At 45.9% G+C, this 18356-nt stretch overlaps 1 protein-coding gene across 3 annotated transcripts in view; it reads right to left on the reverse strand.

The window, feature by feature from the left end:
* Positions 1-6219, reverse strand: part of MOB3B (MOB kinase activator 3B) — a 114381-nt gene extending 108162 nt beyond the window's left edge. The window contains exon 1 of one of the 3 annotated variants that reach the window (XM_077345251.1): positions 5575-6219. The gene's annotated coding sequence lies outside the window, so the exon portion shown is untranslated. The remainder of the gene's footprint in view (positions 1-5574) is intronic. The other 2 variants (XM_077345248.1, XM_077345247.1) reach the window with 2 other exon arrangements.
* Positions 6220-18356: the final 12137 nt, after the last annotated feature.

Below are 18356 nucleotides of genomic sequence, written 5' to 3' on the forward strand. Positions count from 1 at the left end.
CCATTATTTCAGATATGAGGAAGTGTATGCTTTGCAAGGAAACACAATCCCCTGCTCCAATTAATTAGGGTTGCTTTAATGCTTTGAGTCAACATCCCAGACATTTTGGACTAAATGGATATGCTTCAGTGCCATTTTGCATCTGCTAAACGGAGAGGGGAGGCATTTGCATACAAAAACATTCCCACTTCTCTTATGTGAACAGATGTGGCCTTAAACGTAAGGAAGATCGCTTTGTATCTCCTAACCCAGAATCTCTTAACATCTTTAAAGCATATGCTTTAAAGTTTGTGACCAAACCAAAACAGTCTGATCACATTAAAATCATAAGATGTACTTTTTAACATATTTATTAATGATCTAGATGAGGGGGTGGAGGGACTACTCATCAAGTTTGCAGATGACACCAAATTGGGAGGACTGGCAAATACTCCGGAAGATAGAAACAGAGTTCAACGAGATCTGAACACAATAGAAAAATGGGCAAATGAGAACAAGATGCAATTTAATAAAGATAAGTGTAAAGTTCTGCATCTGGGTCAGAAAAATGAAAAGCATGCCTACTGGATGGGGGATACGCTTCTAGGTAGCACTGTGTGTGAACGAGACCTTGGGGTACTTGTAGATTGTAAACTAAACATGAGCAGGCAGTGTGATGCAGCGGTAAAAAAGGCAAATGCCATTTTGGGCTGTATCAACAGAGGCATCACATCAAAATGTCATAGATGTCAAGATGTCATAGTCCCATTGTATACGGCGCTGGTCAGACCACACCTGGAGTACTGTGTGCAGTTCTGGAGGCCTCACTTCAAAAGGACATCGATAAAATTGAAAGGGTACATAGGAGAGCGACGAAGATGATATGGGGCCAAGGGACCAAGACCTATGAAGATAGGTTGAGGGACTTGGGAATGTTCAGCCTGGAGAAAAGGAGGATGAGAGGGGACATGATAGCCCTCTTTAAGTATTTGAAAGGTTGTCACTTGGAGGAGGGCAGGATGCTGTTTCTGCTGGCTGCAGAGGAGAGGACACGCAGTAATGGGTTTAAACTTCAAGTACAACGATATAGGCTAGATATCAGGAAAAAGTTTTTCACAGTCAGAGTACTTCAGCAGTGGAATAGGCTGCCTAAGGAGGTGGTGAGCGCCCCCTCACTGGCAGTCTTCAAGCAAAGGTTGGATACACACTTTTCTTGGATGCTTTAGGATGCTTAGGGCTAATCCTGCGTTGAGCAGGGGGTTGGACTAGATGGCCTGTATGGCCCCTTCCAACTCTATGATTCTATGATTCTATGTCATAGTCACACTGTATACTGCATAGGTCAGACCGCACCTGGAGTGCTGTGTGCAGTTCTGGAGGCCTCACTTCAAAACCAACATGGACAAAATTGAGAGGATGCAGAGGAGAGCAATGAGGATGATCCGGAGCCAGAGGACCAAGCCCTATGAGGAAACACTGAGGAACTTAGGAACGGTCAGCCTAGAGAAGAGGAGGTTAAGAGAGGATATGATTACTTTCTTTAAGTATCTGAAAATTTGTCAGGGAGAGGTTCCTGTTGGCAGTAGAAGACAGGACTTGTAGTAATGGGTTTAAATCAGGAGGTCAAACAGCGGCCCTCCAAATGTCCATGGACTACAATTCCCATGTGAATGCACATGGGAATTGTAGTCCATGGACATCTGGAGGGCCGCAGTTTGACTACTCCTGGTTTAAACTATGTATAGAATGGTACTGGCTAGATATCAGAAAAAAATGTTCACAATTATAATATTAGAATTGGCTCCCTAAGGAGGTGGTGAGCTCCCCCTCCCTGGCAGTCTTCAAGTAGCGGCTGGACAGATACATAGATGCTTTAGGCTGATCCTGCATTGAGCAGGGGGTGGGACTAGATGGCCTCTATGATCCATTCCAGTTCTTTTTGCCCCCCTTTTTGCTGCCAACTTGTGACTGCCAAAAGAGGGAAATGCCCAAGCATCTGGCCAGTCACAACACAGAGAAGTGTAGCACAGGTTGTACAAGATGCTGTCCAGACTTTGCTTTGGACCAAGCCAAAACAATCCGAGCCTTGGACGGACAGCAGACTATTTGAAAAGGACTTCCATATCATCCAAGGTACTGCTTAATGGGGGAGGGATGACAGCATGGTATTGCCTGAATTTTGTCAGCTCTCAGAAATTTAGCAGGGTTGATGGATGAGAGACCACCAAGGAAGGCTTTGCAGAGGAAAGCAATGGCAAGCCATCTCTCCTTCTCATTTGCCTTGAAAGCCCCTTGCCAGAGTCACCCTAAGTCAGCTGTAGCTTGATGGCACTTTACATACTCACACACACTCACAAGCCTAGAAAGATCAATGTGGATACACCACAGTGATCAAACAGGAAGCTAAAAAGTTGCATTAATACAAGCACCAGATAGTTATATCTAGTTCAGAATGTGGAAAAACCCCGGCAGTCTTGAAAACAGGGACTTTTAGTGCAATTTTCTTAGGAAACAAAAGACATTTTTACACCCTACAGGTGCCTCAAAATTGGGCATTTTACACAAATTTAGACTGCAACCAGTTCCAAGCAGAAATGTATGCAAAACACCATATACGGTGATCACACAATAAAAATAAATAAATGAGCAGTTGCATTGGTTTCCACCAGCCTGGGCCATACAGCATAGTTTCCAGCAGGGCTGCTAACTTTATTCCTTGGTAGAGTTCTAGGGCCTTTGAGAGGTTCCTGGCACACAAAAATTTGCCAGGTGGCGTTTCACTCATCAGGACTTCCTTCAGGATATTCAGAGATGTTTACAAAATTAAATAAGAAGGAAATATTGGATTATCTAGCATGAAGTATCTTTAGCATGTGAAAACTCATGACTTCTTCAGAGGTCCAAACCAGAGGCTATCAAATCCAACTGCAACGCCTAAAGAAAGCTTCATAAGATGCCTAAACAAGACTATGAATGAATACCTTCATAAATTACCAGCTCAGGCTGTATTCATGTTTCTAGACCCTGGCTGTCTATAAAAACAAGCAGACTGGATTGCAGTTTTTAAAAATGAATGGTAAAAAACTTCCACTCAGCCAGCTGTTCATATGTTTCATGGGTTGTCAATTCTAGGAGCGGCATCTAGTACCATTTTTTAAAAAACAGGTACCTTCCTAGGAATAATACAAACATGGCACCAGGCTTCCATACTATATCCTATTAACCCGAAAAGATGACTTCAGTTTTATTCCCCCATGCTACAAAGTGAAAAGAGGGTCAACTTAAATTTCCACATTACAATTATGTACAGTAGTAATATAGTAATAATAATCCCTTTGTAAATTTTAAGGAACTGTTTTACGTTCAGGGTTGCCATCCTTTTCAGGTGAATATGGTACATACTACTAGTATGATGAAAAGAGCCTGCTTAAGTCTTGCACACATCTGTTACTCTGCCAAAGTATGATGCTTTCTCCCTACACAGAGAGCAGAAAACTAGCTAATCAACTGGGGGGGGGGGAGAACAGTGCTTTTTTTGGACAGGAATACATATTTGCAACTCAGCTGGACCAAGCAAGCCACTGTCCAGGGTTCTTTTTAAGTTACAGAGACTGAGAAATCTTCCGCCAGCTTCAGCTTTCATTTCCAAATGTGTGAGAGAGAAGACAAGGACTCCTCTGTACACCGCATGTAAGCCTTCAAAAGAAGCAACTAATATAGGTTGACGGATTTCATCAAAACCTAATGCATTCCTTAAGTCGGCGATTTGTCATCTGCTCTGGAAAACGGAAATTGCTGTGTAGGCTCATAAGAGAGTTCTAATGACTGTTTGCCAGCCCTGCATTTCATAATCAAAGCCATTAAAATAATGCTACAGGATATTCGTGATTACAGGGTCTCCAGTGAGTTCCGCAATGCCACACTTGCTTTTAAACAGGACCGGAGCATCCAAAGTTTGCAGGTCCAGAACAAGCTGCTTCTACATTCCCCAGAACTGCTCCTGAGTTGTCCTGCTCTCTGGGCTGACGTTATGGAAGGCACTGTGAGGATTTAGCTGGGCTCACAAGCCTAGCCACAACCTCTCATTTATATAACTCAACCGAGCGCCACTTCCAGCGGTAATGAGCTTTGCCCGGCAACCCCGGAGGGAGAGGTAACCAGCAGGTCACCCAGCCTCTCCGCACTTTGGCTCTGGGCCTCCTTCCCCTCCCGGCAGTGGCAGCTTGCAAAAAGCCACTCCCTCTCTTTCGAGATTCCCGCCTTGTGGCTGCAGAGAGGGAGCAGCAGAAGGCCAGCTGGCCGGAGGACAGTGGGAGCCCCTCGCTCCTTCTTCCCCCATTTCCACTCTCCACTGGCCAAGTCGTCCCCATTCCCTCCACCTTCTCAGGCAACACTTGTTGAGGCTGGTTCTCAGCTTGGGCTTCACCTCCATGCAGGGATGCCAAGCTAGGCTCTTCTAAGCAGCCGACCTGGACTAACCTAACCAGCCAGCACCTCAACAGAGAGTTCCCTTCACCGAAGCCCGGTCAAGACGGGGGGGGGGGGGGGGGGAATAAACATAGCTGCCAGAGCAGAGCAGGATAACCTTCTGGCCCCCTGGGAGGGGTGGGAGGCTGCCCTCCTCCACATATAACCTCCCAGCCTTTAAGAACAGAGAGGGTCATCCTGCCTTCCCGCCCCAGGCTTCTGCCTTCCAGTTATTGGAGTGGCTAAACAATCGAGGTGACAAAAGCTTGTCCCCTGCTTTTTTTGTCATTTTGGCAGGGCCGCTGCTTTCCCCCCTCCCTTTGGAAAGAACGCCAGGCACTTGGACAGCGTGGAGGAATACAACTTCCGGTATATGTGGAGGTGCCTGTGGGTTTGTTCATCCTCACTGAAAAGGATTTTTTTTTTAAAAAAGGAAAAAGACAGATTGGAAGGGAGCTCCCACTCCAGCACTGCATTCAAAGGAGGGGCTGAGAATCCAGATGTTCGACAGAATTTCCCCCAAAAAAGAAGATTCCGCCCAGCTCCCAGCACCAAAACTTCAGCTTCTTCCAGAGGGAGGGGGAAATCCCTTAAAAGACTGCTCTGTGGAATGCGATTGTGTCACGCATGGGGATCTTTAATGTCTTTTTCTGGAAAGCTAGGTAGACGGGGAGTTTTAACAAACGCGATGATATCCAATCGCTGCCTCCATTCCCCACCCCCCGCCCCCACCCGCACCCCCACCTTTTCTCTCCTTGGTTTGAAACATTCCTTCGACTTTCCCTGTCCGGATCTCGACTCTCCTTCCTGAGAAAAGCAAGGGAGCAGAAGCAACCGCCCAGCGCATGACTCCAAGGCTCGGTCTGCAAAAGAAGCGCTCGCAGGCTCTTAATTCAAACCATCAAGCACCCATTGGGAGGAGGGAGGGACGAGGGACTGATGCGGCGTCCTCCCCTTCGGGATTTCCCCAAGTGGGAGATTTTGGACATCAGTGCCCAGAAAGGAAGCCCCGAGCCCCTCGTCGGTAGAACCCAGCGCGACTTGCTCGCGAGTAAAAAAGCCCCAGGATCGGTCTGCGACGCCGCGATCCCAACTCCCCTCTTCTTCTCCCCCCCCCCCGCCACTTACTTCCGAGTAAACTCGAGTTGGCTCGGCTTGCAATTCCGCTGCGGGGCTTCGCGGGAAGCGAGGCGGGCTCGCCAAGCCCACGCGATTGCACAAGCGGCGCTGCGCACTGGTGCTGCGCTCCCCGGGCCCCGAAGGCAGCGCGCGCGCACACGCCCTCCTGCTGCTCCTCCGACCCCGGATCGCGCCCCCCGAAGACGCCCGATGCAGGGGCTCGAAAGACCGGGGCGCGGAGAGGAGGTCAGCCCGACCCACGAGGCAGCGGCTCCTCTGGGATCTACCTGCAAAGCCTCGGAGCCGTTGCGGTGTCTCTCCTTTGCGTCCCTCCTGGCTGCCGCCACCGGCCACGCTTTCTGGACCCAGGGAGGGAGGGTGGGAGGGCGGTCGGAGAGGCCCTCCGCAATCCTAAGCCAGTCAGTTCCACACAGAGAAGCCCGAGGGAGATCACGCCGCTTTCCTTGCCTCGTGGGGGGAGGGCGAGGGGGAAAATAGATATATATCTCGGTCTCTATCCCGTCCCTCTCGCCCGCGATGCCGCTGCGACATCAACAAAACGCCCTGGACGGTGGCGCGATTCACACTGTTGAATGCGGGGCTGCAGAAAGGCTCCCCCCCTGGCGGACGTTGCTGGGCATCGCAAGCGCTGGCCGGAAGCACAGGGAGCGTCCCTAAAGTTTACCTCTGGAGCAAAAACAGGGGAAGGGGGAGAGAGAACAGCAAAATGCAACGCTATCTGTTTGCCCTCATGTTTGCTCCTGTTACATGAGGAAGGAGGAGGCCTGTTTTCAGGATCAGTGCGTTGCACTGGACCATTCCTTTAAGGCTGGGGCATACCCGCATTCCATTTTTTTTAAATGCTGCTAAATGAATAAGCAGGAGTGGTGCCCTGTAAGCCTGCTGAATAATACAATATAGCGGGGGGGGGGGGGGTGCAAATTGAATCTGTGCAGCTCTTGCATTTTATTCAGAGATGTCCCAAAGTTCACAGCTGTAGCCTCCGGCACTGAAAAGGACAGCACAAACATTACATTGCCGTGGCACAAAAAAACCTTGCAAACCTGACAAACAGCAGCACCATTCTTTTTGCAAGTAAGCAGCAGATATTTGTTATAAACATCCACAAACTGGACCGAGGAAAAATCGTTGAGCTCTCAAGATCAGAGAGGCAGACCCCTCGGGCTTCTGTGACTTTTCAGTCACTCACAGGCAATTCACATCCACTCCACTAAACACACAAAAAACCTAACACATTAGTGCCTTGTTGCAAGTGACAAAAAAGTAAGGCATATGCTTGAGCAACCGGCTTCTTTATGCACAAAACACCAAAATGTAAACACAAGAAGAGCTCTGCTGGAACAGACCAGTGGTCCATCTCGTCCAGCATCCTGTCTCCCACAGCGGCCAATCAGTTCCTCTGGAGGGCCAACAACTGGGCATAGAGGCTGAGACCTTTCCTTGATCTCGCCTCCTCACTCTGCAATTCAGAAGTTTAATGCCTCTGAAGGTGGAAGTTCTCCTCAGTCACCATAGCTGGTTGCCATTGATAGATTTAACCTTCATGAATCTATTAAACCCTCAAAGGAAACATTGTGAACACAATAAAATCTAATGTCTGATTTATGCCCAAGTACACACCTAGTGACTGTATCATAAAAGATGACCCTTGTGGTATATGAAGCCTATCGACTGATTCTTTTGAAGGGCTGAATGAAGATAATTCCTGGAATGTAGACAGGCACTGTGGTATATGTTGGTAGAGTTTAATTATGAAAAGGAGAAGAACGTTGGTTGCTTAAACTTAAAGAATATATTTATTTTCTTCAATTCAGAAGAGAAACAACTGTAAAGAGAGAGGAAATACTCCTAACAGTCTAACTGACTACTTGTGTTCTTCATCTGAAGGTAAACAAGGAAAATGCATGTTCAAAATAGCAGGTAGTCTCCAGTCAATCAGGACACAATAGGATATTATTTTAAAAACTGTGCTCTGCAAATTCCAAGCTGTTGTTGGCCTCTGCCCAGCCTCTCACACACACCCCTCGCCAACTGCCCCACGCACATAGAACTACTCTTGCAGGTTGCCCCAATGAAACACACGCACTGACTCACTTTTGCACAGACTTGCTCTTGCCAGACTCCCAGTCAAGGGCACATGCAAACCCCCTGTCATGACCAAAACAGCCCTGCAGCCTAGGCCCACCCCTCCCAAGTCAGGAAGAGGGCTGGAGAAGGTGACTGCATTACCCAGCCTCCCTCACCCCCACACCTCTAAGGCCTTAAACAGGCCTGGAGAAGGTGGCTAGCTCACCCCCCATCTCTAAAGTGCAAAGTGGGCTAGAGAAGGAGGCTACATCTCCCACTAAGGTCCTCATCCCCATCTGTAAGGCCTGAAACACACCTGAATAAGGTAGCTGTTGCTTCATTGCCTTTCTGAACACCCACCTTGCAACTAAGATTAAGTAAATAAAACAACTTATCTATCTGTCTGGAGTTTAATAATTACTGGATGTTTCTGGGCAAGGTCCCTCCCCTCCTCATCCCCTCCCGGCCCATCATTGGTCATTTGGGGGGGGGGGTTGACATGACCATATGTGGTCTTCTCACCAGACACATGTTTAATTTTCTTAATCTAAAACATTAATTGTATCCCTCCCAACCAGGGAAACCCTGCCACGACAAACTGGAAGCCCCAAGATTTCACTAAGCTCTCCTCATCCTTATCCATTCCTCTATGTATTTCTGCCCAGCCCCCGCCTGCCCCACTTGATCTGGCTGCTAGCTGCGGCCCAAAGCCACCTTAAGCTGCCTGGCCAGGGGCCAGGGGCCAGGGGAGGGGACCCTTTCAGGGCCCGTTCTTAGGAACCGGCTTTGAAGCTAGTTATAGATGTAAGAAGAGATCCTAGGAGTCTCCTGTGCAATCTCCAGTGGCAAAGAAAGAGACCATGGGTGCCTTTCTGTGCCTTCTGAAGTCAGTAACTAAACGAAGCAGGGTAGTAAGAGCTGTAAAGAGGCCACTTCTTAAACTTCCCTAAACTGATCAGAGTTCAACTGAGCTGCTTTGCCACCATTGAACTGTAACCAACAAAATGTTTTTCAAGGTATAAACATTTGTGTGGTAACTAACTTCATTAGATACTAAGTGTGTGCACACGAAAGCTTATACCTTGAATAAAACTTTGTTAAAGGTGCCACCGGACTCTTAACTTTGTTCTGCTGCTTCAGACCAATACGGCTACCCACCGCAATCTAAAAGACACCTTGTTGTGAACCGCCTCGAGCCGGCTGTCTGGGAGGGGCAGTATGCAAATAAATAAATAAATAAATAAATAAATAAATAAATAAATAAATAAATAAATAAATAAATAAATAAATAAATAAATAAATAAAACTGTGTCACTCAAACAATGAATGGTAGTGGGGCTATTGGGTATTCTTTTCTTTTTTTAACCCTGCTGATTGCTGTACTGTTCCTACTAAGAAGGATGACTCCCGTGTAATCTGATTTATACTGATGTGAGAGTAAAACCATGCCCAGTGAGATAATCCTTCAGTTTAAGCATTTTGGTGAGCCATGCTGTTACAGCACCTCCTCTGCTAATGTGAGGTTTTGTTTAGGCCGACAGGAACAAATGGCTACAAGGGTCTCCGTATGCAGGTGTGTTGTAAAAACTAGTGGTGTGGACTTGGACAGTCAGATGCCCAGCTATAAAATGTGTTCTTGCTTGGATCCAAGAAGCCATACCTTCAGGCTTTCCCACTTCCCCTGTCTGGCTAAGGCCTGCTGAGCAGAAATGTAACATTTGTAGAAATTTCAAAGCTAGGGAAAACATCTAGATTCCTGCCCCCCAATAGAAATTGGGGGGGGGGGTAGGTAGGGATTGAAATATGCAGTACTTTGCTGACAAATCTAAAAAAATATTTAACTGAATTAAAGACAATCTAGTGCTCACAAAATTTTTAAAAATCTCCATTTGAAGCACTTTTTAAAAAGCACTTCTGTCCACAGTATAAACAGCAAGGGCCACTCCACACAGGAAAAGAAAGCCTTACACCAGCGCAATGGTGTAACGCTAAATAAAAACACGCTTCTGGGAATTCCTCATCTGCTTGTTCTTCTGCTGCCGTCTAGTGCTTCCTGACATTTTGCACGCCTCCTTGAAATGGCGGATGAAGGAAAAGCACAAGACATGCTTCTCTCTTCCACCTGTCAATCAAGACAGGTCGCCAATCACCTTCCTCGCCCTTTTAAAGTGACCACGATGCCCGCTATTTTTAAAAACCTATTTGTTTAAATGAATATGCATTAATTAACGGACGCATTCAGCTCCTTTCACTGTAATCCCTCTTGAAATCTGGAGCCTTGATGCTTAAAAAAAATGGGGGGGGGGGCGAGTTGTGTTTTTTTTTTGTGGGGAACAGGCAGGCTTACTGGGCAAACTGGTGGGGAACAGTTTATTTTTTGCTCTGCCTGGGCGATTGTGCACCTATTCATTGGTCCAGGCAGTTTAAAGAAAAAAAAGAGAGAAGAGAAGAGAAAGCCCTGTTCCGGGAGAAGAGAGAGGTGGGCTCGAGGGCAGGCATTGGAGCTGGAAATCTCGCTACTTCAGTAACACACGTGTCTTGTGCATGTGTCTTGGTAGCTGATACCACTACTTTGCAGGGGTAATCCAGTTTTGTGGATTTCCCTGCAAGCGCTATAAAATGGAAGATGTAGCAGTCGTTTTGCAGATGTTATGCTGGATGTCCACGACATCGTGCAAAACGCCAAAAGAATGGCATTTACAAACGGTAAGGATTTCACTTTTTTTAATAGGTGTGGAATGGCCCCAAGTATTACTACTGTTTGCAAACACTGCAGACCGTCCTGAAATGAAAATTTTCATGCTGCACATTCTGAGCAAGGAAAAAGATTGTTTTAAAAATACCTCACTCCTTCACAAGATAAAATTCTACAAGATAAAAAAGTGGAGTTCCTCCCCTCCAGTGTTGCCCAAAATTCACTGAAAACTGGGTGAATATTCCCCCTTGAATTTTTCTGGGACTTCACATCTATGAATAAGCCCTCCTGAAAAACCAGTCAAGAGATTGGTGTATGTGTCTTTGGGGGACCAGTCTAACAGGTGACACACACAGCTAATGTAGTAAGGGGCAGAAATTACCAGCTTTTGCAAGTGCCCTTAGGCATGCACAAGGGCAGATTTGGAACCAAGCCTTTGCAAAAATTAAGGCATTGGGACCTTTTTCATCCCTGGTCTTTTCCACTTATCAGGAAAATGTTTCATTTAGTAGACTTATGACTATCAGGTAAACACAGTGATTCCTGTTCCCCCCATTTTAAGCAACTAGTGAAGCATGAACAGCAAAAACATCTGATTTTGCAATTGCAACTCATCCTGGCCCTTGTGAAGTTAAAATTAAGATTATCACATTCGAGTGCTTACAATTATCCTAAAGGGTTTCAAGATTTCACTTTCCCTTGTCATCTCAGTTCTGAGTTAGGAAATGAAAAGGATTCACGCCTACCCTTGGCAGCAAGAGCCATGCTTCCAACTTGTGTATTAAAGGAGTGAGTGATCATGCCTGTTTTACCCCCATTTTACCATTTAAATAACTAATCCAACAGCTGAGTTTGGGCTGAAATGCTGCCAAGAGAGCTCAACATAGCTGAAATGTTTCTTGTTCAAAGAAGTGCTGAAACAAACATCAAAGCTGGCTGTTTGAATTAACGGAGCCACTCTATCTAAATTCAAAGCAGAAAAGGGTGGATATCAAAAGTGCTTTTTAAAGACGCTTTAATTACAAGCAGTTATCATGGATATGGACCAAAACCGCGAAAAAGACGACCTTCTTCCATCAGTGGGAAACTAGCCAGATATATCCTCATACATTTCAATTATTGAATATGTCTCTGTCTCCAGGGAAGTGGTATGCTGAAAGGAAAGCCAAGAAAACAAAAGTATTTCAGTACTGGCATCCATTCAGATCATATTCCTAAATGAAAAAAGAGAGCTGTTTCCTAGTAAAATGCTTTAAGGTAGTGGTCCCCAACCTTTTTATCACCGGGGACCAGTCAACGCTTGACAATTTTGCTGAGGCCCGGGGGGGGGGTAGTCTTTTACCGAGGGACATTGCCACCGCCTAAGCCCCTGCTCCACTTGCTTTCCCGCTGGCGCCCCTGACTTCCTGCCGCTCACTGGGGGGCACTGCCAGCAGCAGCTGCACAGTGCCACGCCGAGGAGAAGCCCCAACCATGGCAGCCGCTGGAGAGCACCAAAGGTGAGCCGGCAGCAGAGTGGCAGGGCAGCCCCCGAGGCAGCAGTCAGGGAGGAGGATGAGGAGGAGCCGTGGACCAGTACCGACTGATCTACGGACTGGTACCAGTCTCCAGACCGGGGGTTGGGGACCACTGCTTTAAGGTAACACTTTTGTTATTTTGCTCCGTCGAAAAACAAGACGCCCCTACCTAAATCAGAAGTATTTTGCAGCTCAGATTTAGCACAGTCTAGCTTGCTTTTCAGGGTCAGAGATCATATGTAAAGAGCTTTGATTTAATCTAGTACTCAAGGTCCTTCAAAAACAACCAGCTTTTAAAGGTCAAAATGTGAAGGATACTACAAAAGGGGTCCAGTCCTACGCTCTCTGTAAACTCCGCTCTTTCAATTGGCAAAATTTTATTGCTCGTCTACTTAGGGCATATACAATAAAAACAGCAACACAGACTCATGCGCTCCCTATCTCACCCACCCCGGGGCACAACTTTCCCAAAATGTTAATGAGAAACATATGGTAAAGAAAGAGAAGGAAGGAAAGAAATCGTGAAAGCACAATCCAGAGTGAAGAGAAAGAAGCAGCTTCTCTCCCCCCCCCAAACTTTGTAGATAAATCCAAATACTTCTGCCAAATACAAGTGTAAAAATGTAAATTTCAGGAGCCCCTCCCCCTTTCAGGAGCCAGTAGGAAATCCACCATACCATAGTGGTTAAGGTTCAAGAGACACCAGAGGAAGATCATGATGGTATCTGTGTAGTACACAAAATGCAAGTTGCAGTTCTAATAAGCCTCAGCTTGGTTCACAACTGTGGAAGAATAGAGCGTCTCTACTCATTCTTGCTCTTCAAAACCAGCTCTGCTATGAGTCTTTTGAAAGAGAAGATGTTTTTAAAGTCTACAGTTGGGGAGAACTGGGTCCAACTCCACACTCAGGCAACTATAAACCTGTAAGTCTCTCAGTTTGAGCAAAATTCATAGGGCTATACTGAGGATAAAATGGGGGAAGGTGTACACCATGTTACCTGAAATCTTTTGAGCTCTTTGTAGGAAAGGAAAGATAAATCAACATGACACCGGGCTTTGTTTAACATTCCCTCTATCCTACCCACTTCTCAATACTGTTTTATTCAAAACAGTATTAATCTGCTTTCTCATACCTATACTTAAGGCAGCAAAATAGTAAGAGAGTGGCAGCATGTCACAGTAAGCGTTCACATTGAACAAAAGTAACATTACAGAAGACATGTCAGGGAATCTTAAACTGATGAGAAAAGAAACAAAAATTGTGAGGTAAAAAAAGTCACCTGGAAGTTGGGTCTACTATGCCTTGTGATCTGGAAAGTGTTATTGTGTTGGAAAGCTTAGTTTCCGCCTCCCTCTAACAGCAACTGGCAGGAGCTGATGAAATATCATATCGGTTGAGTCTGACTGAATAGTGCTATGGAAGTGCAGCTTAACACTGACGGGGAAAAGGTCAATTTGTACCAAAGAATCCAAAATGCCTGAACCCCCAAATACTTCAAACTTTCAACTGGAAATAAACTTTGTAGCTTCCACCAGATTTACTCCTCCGTTATGTTCAAGCCACAGCCTTACACCATCTGACAGATATGCCAACAACATATGCTAGCAACATCGCCAAGGAAACTGGGGTGGAAAACTCAAGATGATGCCCATTTCATAGAGTTTAAATGAACAGAGGAAACTGCCCCAGCCCCACTTATGGCCCTGTCAAATGCCTGTTAACCTCCATCCTATTTGTAAAGAGCTAGGTAAACAACAGAAAACAGGTTTATCCAGCTCCAGGAAAGCTATCAACCATGGCTGAGAAGGCTGCATTTGACCCACTGGATCAAAAGCTATGCAGCTGTGCTTGTGGCAGAATGCCCTGAAACCACATCCTGCAGAGGTCTCAGCCCTAGGCTGAGGTCAAGGAAGCTTTCCCTTCACAGCTATGCAATTAGAAGCTGGTTCTGCAAGACCAGCCTGCCCATAACTCTTCTCCATAGCATAGCAAAGCTGCCTATAGGGCAGATGAGAGGCTAGGCCCATTAATCACCAGCAGGCCCTTCTCTCCCCCAGCAGGACATTTCAGGGGGAAACTGAAGCAGAGACAGAACAGCCTGGGAACCATATTCCCCAGCAAAAATTGCCCAAGGGTGATGGCGCAAGCACATGGGGAAACATAGCAATAACCCCCCTGCTGCCAGCTCCAAGGGCAAGGAGAAGGGAAAGAACTCAAGTTTTGCTTCATCCTTTAAAATTTTCTCTCCTTTAGTGTCCTTGTTAGAGATCTCCTGGGTCACTGGACATTCATGTTACAATGGTAAGAATATCGGACTCAGATCAGGGAGATTCAAGGTTGAATCCTCACTGCCATGGAAGTTTCCTGGGTGACTTTGGGCCAGTAACTCTTAACCTAACCTGATTCACATGTTTCTTGCTGCCTTTATAAAATTGGGGGTGGCAGGTGGGCATGATGTTGTAAGCTGCTTTGAATCTTCATTAGGGAGAAAAGTTAAGAATTAATCTCTTAATAAAAATGACAAAGATCCATACTTCTTGAGCTATTTCAGAATCCATGCATACATCTGGCCTAAAGTCTTCGGTGCCACCACATATTTGCTTTGGTATGGTGTGAATCACACTTTTGCACTGAGCTGCTGCTACTAACTTTGATCCCTCATTTTCTCATTAACAGAAACAACCATCCTGTGGTGAGCAACATGCTATCTATGGTGTTACTGAACACACGTATGCTCACAAGTCAAAGTCCAGAAGGGACCATCCTGTGCAGCTTGGCCTAGCTTTCCCTCTCTTTTGCTCTATATAGAAGAGACCACCTAACCTTCAATTTCCAATAGGTACCTAAAGACCTACAACAGGGCAGCACCACAAACTGACTTCTGCCTTACACAGCCTCCTGGAAAGCATTCTTAAATACCATGCAAACTTGGTGGGCCAACAGTATATAAACACCATTAAAGCGCCACTGTTTTTAATAATGGCTCCATTTTTCTCATTGTGGGAGTTTAAACATTTGAACTAGCCAGTAATCCATAATCCCTGCCCACAAAGTAATGCAATGACCCCCCACGGCCTCAGCTTGTTTGCATCACAATATATTTTCTAATGAAAACCAACTTCCACTAAGGTGGGGGAGGGCACAACAAAATGCATATAATTTTGATGAGAAACTCCTTCCAACCTCAACTAGAAAGAAATCATGATGGCCATATAATAAACATTTCATAAGGTTCTAAGACAATTGCCTCTAAAGCTAAAAGGCTTTTGCAGGGAGGGTAATAAGTAAAAGAAAGGTTATCTGGGTCATCCCAAAAGGCTAGAAAGCAGGAACGTATACTTTTCATACTATAAAGAAAGTCTTCAAACAATACTGCATACCATAAAAGGGGGCCAGCTAAATCCTGGGCTATGGGTTTTTGCACTGGAATTTCTGTAGCCCGCTACAGTGTTTTAAATTTGCAAAGTAAGCGTGCGCATCTAATTCAGGCGTGACCGATCTATGTCAAGTAGCTCTGCATATTCTCTTGTTTAGAAAATTTTTTAAAATGTCTTCCTAGATCAAGGCCGATCTAATCCGGCATTCTTTGACTTTAAGTAACCAGTAAGCACTAGGTGTCTTACTGGAAACCAGCCTTGCTTTATTTATATATAGGCATACTACCTGTAAGCCAGAAAAGCATCAATGTTCTCCCTCTATATGTTGCCCAGAGTTGTGTCACAGGCTCAGTGTTATTTCAAGGTTAGGCATGATAACATCACTAATTGCCATACTTGCTAAAGGAATGAAAAATCCTATAATAGCACCTACACAGTCTTTCCCAAATAAGTGGGACTTTTAGATGTTATAAGGTATTAGCAATCAGAGCCCTCCTCTCATTGAGGGACAGTTTACAGATACAAAACCATAAACACCCGAATATTTCAAATGTCATAAATGCAACACACTGTGCCAAAAATGACATCGAAATAGATGTCAGCCAGATTGCAAGTGCAAATACACTGCCTGGCTTGACAGGACACAGATTTGAATTAAAGCCTCCCGGGGCAAGTCTGGACATAGCTTAACTTGTGTGGGAAGGCACTGATGACCTGCTAATGACCTCTTCCCCACTCCAGGGAGCTGCATAATGTAGGATAAGAATCTACAATCCCTGTATACATAGGTAGAGAATTCCAGTTACCCCCTCTTGCTTTGTCTACTTTGAACTAATTTCCCCCATCTAATTAGGGCACCACCTCTTTGGATAATGATGGATCAGGCATCACCCTGTAGCTCGGAGCACTGAGCACAGGTGATGTAAGGAAACTTCCCCAGATAAGCTCTTGCAGGACTGAGTACGGTGTATGAGTGTAGATGTTCCTGCAGGACTATCAGGGTTGGAATCTTTTCCCCTCTTGAGTCCATGTCATTCAGCTGTACCTATCAGCCCAGCCTTAGGTTCTTTAGAATTCAAGGGAGTGAAATGTTTTTTTTCCAAACTTTCCCCCATCTTAGGTTAATCAGGGTTGGTTAGGAGTTATAGTAGACATCCTTCAGAGCAGACTTGTGAGGGTTTGCAGTGTTTCTGGACTGTGGAATAGTGCCCTGCCTTCCAAAAAGCCTTGCATATAATTTTGGACCAGATTATTTCAATGTAATTCCTTCTCCACCTACCTGGGTGCTTTGGCTATCCCCATCAAACCCTGTAGGTTCCTGTGTAAAAGTAGTGCACCAGGTTCAGGTGCCCTGAATCATTAAGGGCATGAGGCTTGAATGCCAGTGTAGGAAACAAGGGACTTTCCTGGTCAGAAGTTTGTTTCCCTCTCTCTCTCACTCAAACCTTTTGTATTTTATTTCCTCCCAGTGAACCAGAGAGTCCTCATAGGGTTCTTGATCAGGTTTTAGAGTACTTGAATAGAGCAGTAACTAAGCGCTCCCCCTCACAAGCCATAGTGCCCTGTCATTTTAGATACTCTTGGTTTTAGACACCAACTGTAAACTTTTAATCATGTTTAAGCCTTAGCCTAGATAAGCTAGGGAAATAGCTCATTAAGAAGGATCAGAACCCATTGGAACCTGGCTACTTTACACTACAGGGCCAGATCTTCAGCTATTTACTTAGAGCCATGCAGCCCTAAAAAAGATACTTGTGCTGCATGGTGCTTGTGGGTTGCATTAAAACAGTGGTCCCCAACCACCGGTCCGGGGACCGGTGCCGGTCTGTGGATCAGTCAGTACCGGGCCGCAGCTCCCCCTCGTCCTCCTCCCCGGCTGCTGCCTCGGGACCTGCCCTGCCGCTTCTGCTGCCATCTCACCTTTGATGCTCTCCAGTGGCCACCACGGCTGGGGTTCCCCCTCGGTGTGGCACTGTGCAGCTGCTGCTGTAAATAGCCCCTCAGTGGGCAGCAGGAAGTCAGGGGTGCTGGCAGGAAAGCAAGTGGAGCAGGGGCTCAGGCGGCGGTGGCAACGTCCCTTGGCAAAAGACTACCCCTCTGGGCCTCAGTAAAATTGTCAAGCGTTGACCGGTCCCCAGTGATACAAAGGTTGGGGACCACTGCATTAAAGGATTGCTTGATTTCTGCCATAAGTTTAGAGGTCGGTGTGAGGGAAGCAGATAAATTAAGAGCAGAGAAATCTGACCTTGTAACTGAGAAAGGCTCTCTTCTCCCCAACTCCAAGTAAAGGAAGAACTTGAAAAAGAATAAGCAGAAGTACCAAAGCAGCCTATTAAGAGGCCCAATTAGCAAGGCAAGCTGCCCAATTACTAGCCTCTCAGATAAAAACCCAGCAGGGAGCAATCAGTCATGCTGAGATCCATCCCCTAAAACAGCCACTTGAGTTGCATCAGGCCCTGATTGCATCTGTACCTGCTGAGGTGTTCCTGGAGCTCCCAGAAAATCCCTCCCAACACAACCCCCCTGAACACACCTTCTCTAAAGCCTCCTATAACAATGGGCTCCACTCCCAGCATAGGAATCCAGGCAGTTGCTCCTTACAGCCTTGTAATGGCTGGAGCAAGTGCAATGGCCAGAGCAGAAACAAGTCAGGAAAAGTAGGATGACAAGGCTAGAATAAGCTGCAAAATGACTGCTCCCCTAATAACTTTCCCAACCCTAGCCATTATTCCCAAAATAATTCTGGCTGTAGTAATTATTTCAAAAGTCAAGCTCCCATCCCACAGCAGCAGCAATATAAAACACACAAGCCCCAGAATAAAAACTCCATTATCCTTCTCTGTCCAAACAGGGCAATGCATAGGATGAACACAGGATTTTCCTGTGGCACAAACTTCGAGATACTAGTGGCTAGCATGGCTCAGTATGACAAGCAACTCACGTCAGTTTGGGGAATATAGTTAAGAATTGTCTGATTGGATAAATGGGTTATAGCTAGGTAGAATTAGCAGTAGATTTTAGGGACTCCTATAGTCCTTGGGGTGAGGTCATTAGCAGGTCAGCTGTTCCTTCCCACATTCTAAACTATATGCCCAGACTTCTTGTCCTTTGCC

The sequence above is a fragment of the Paroedura picta genome, chromosome 7, assembly GCF_049243985.1.
Source record: "Paroedura picta isolate Pp20150507F chromosome 7, Ppicta_v3.0, whole genome shotgun sequence".
NCBI lineage: Eukaryota > Metazoa > Chordata > Lepidosauria > Squamata > Gekkonidae > Paroedura > Paroedura picta.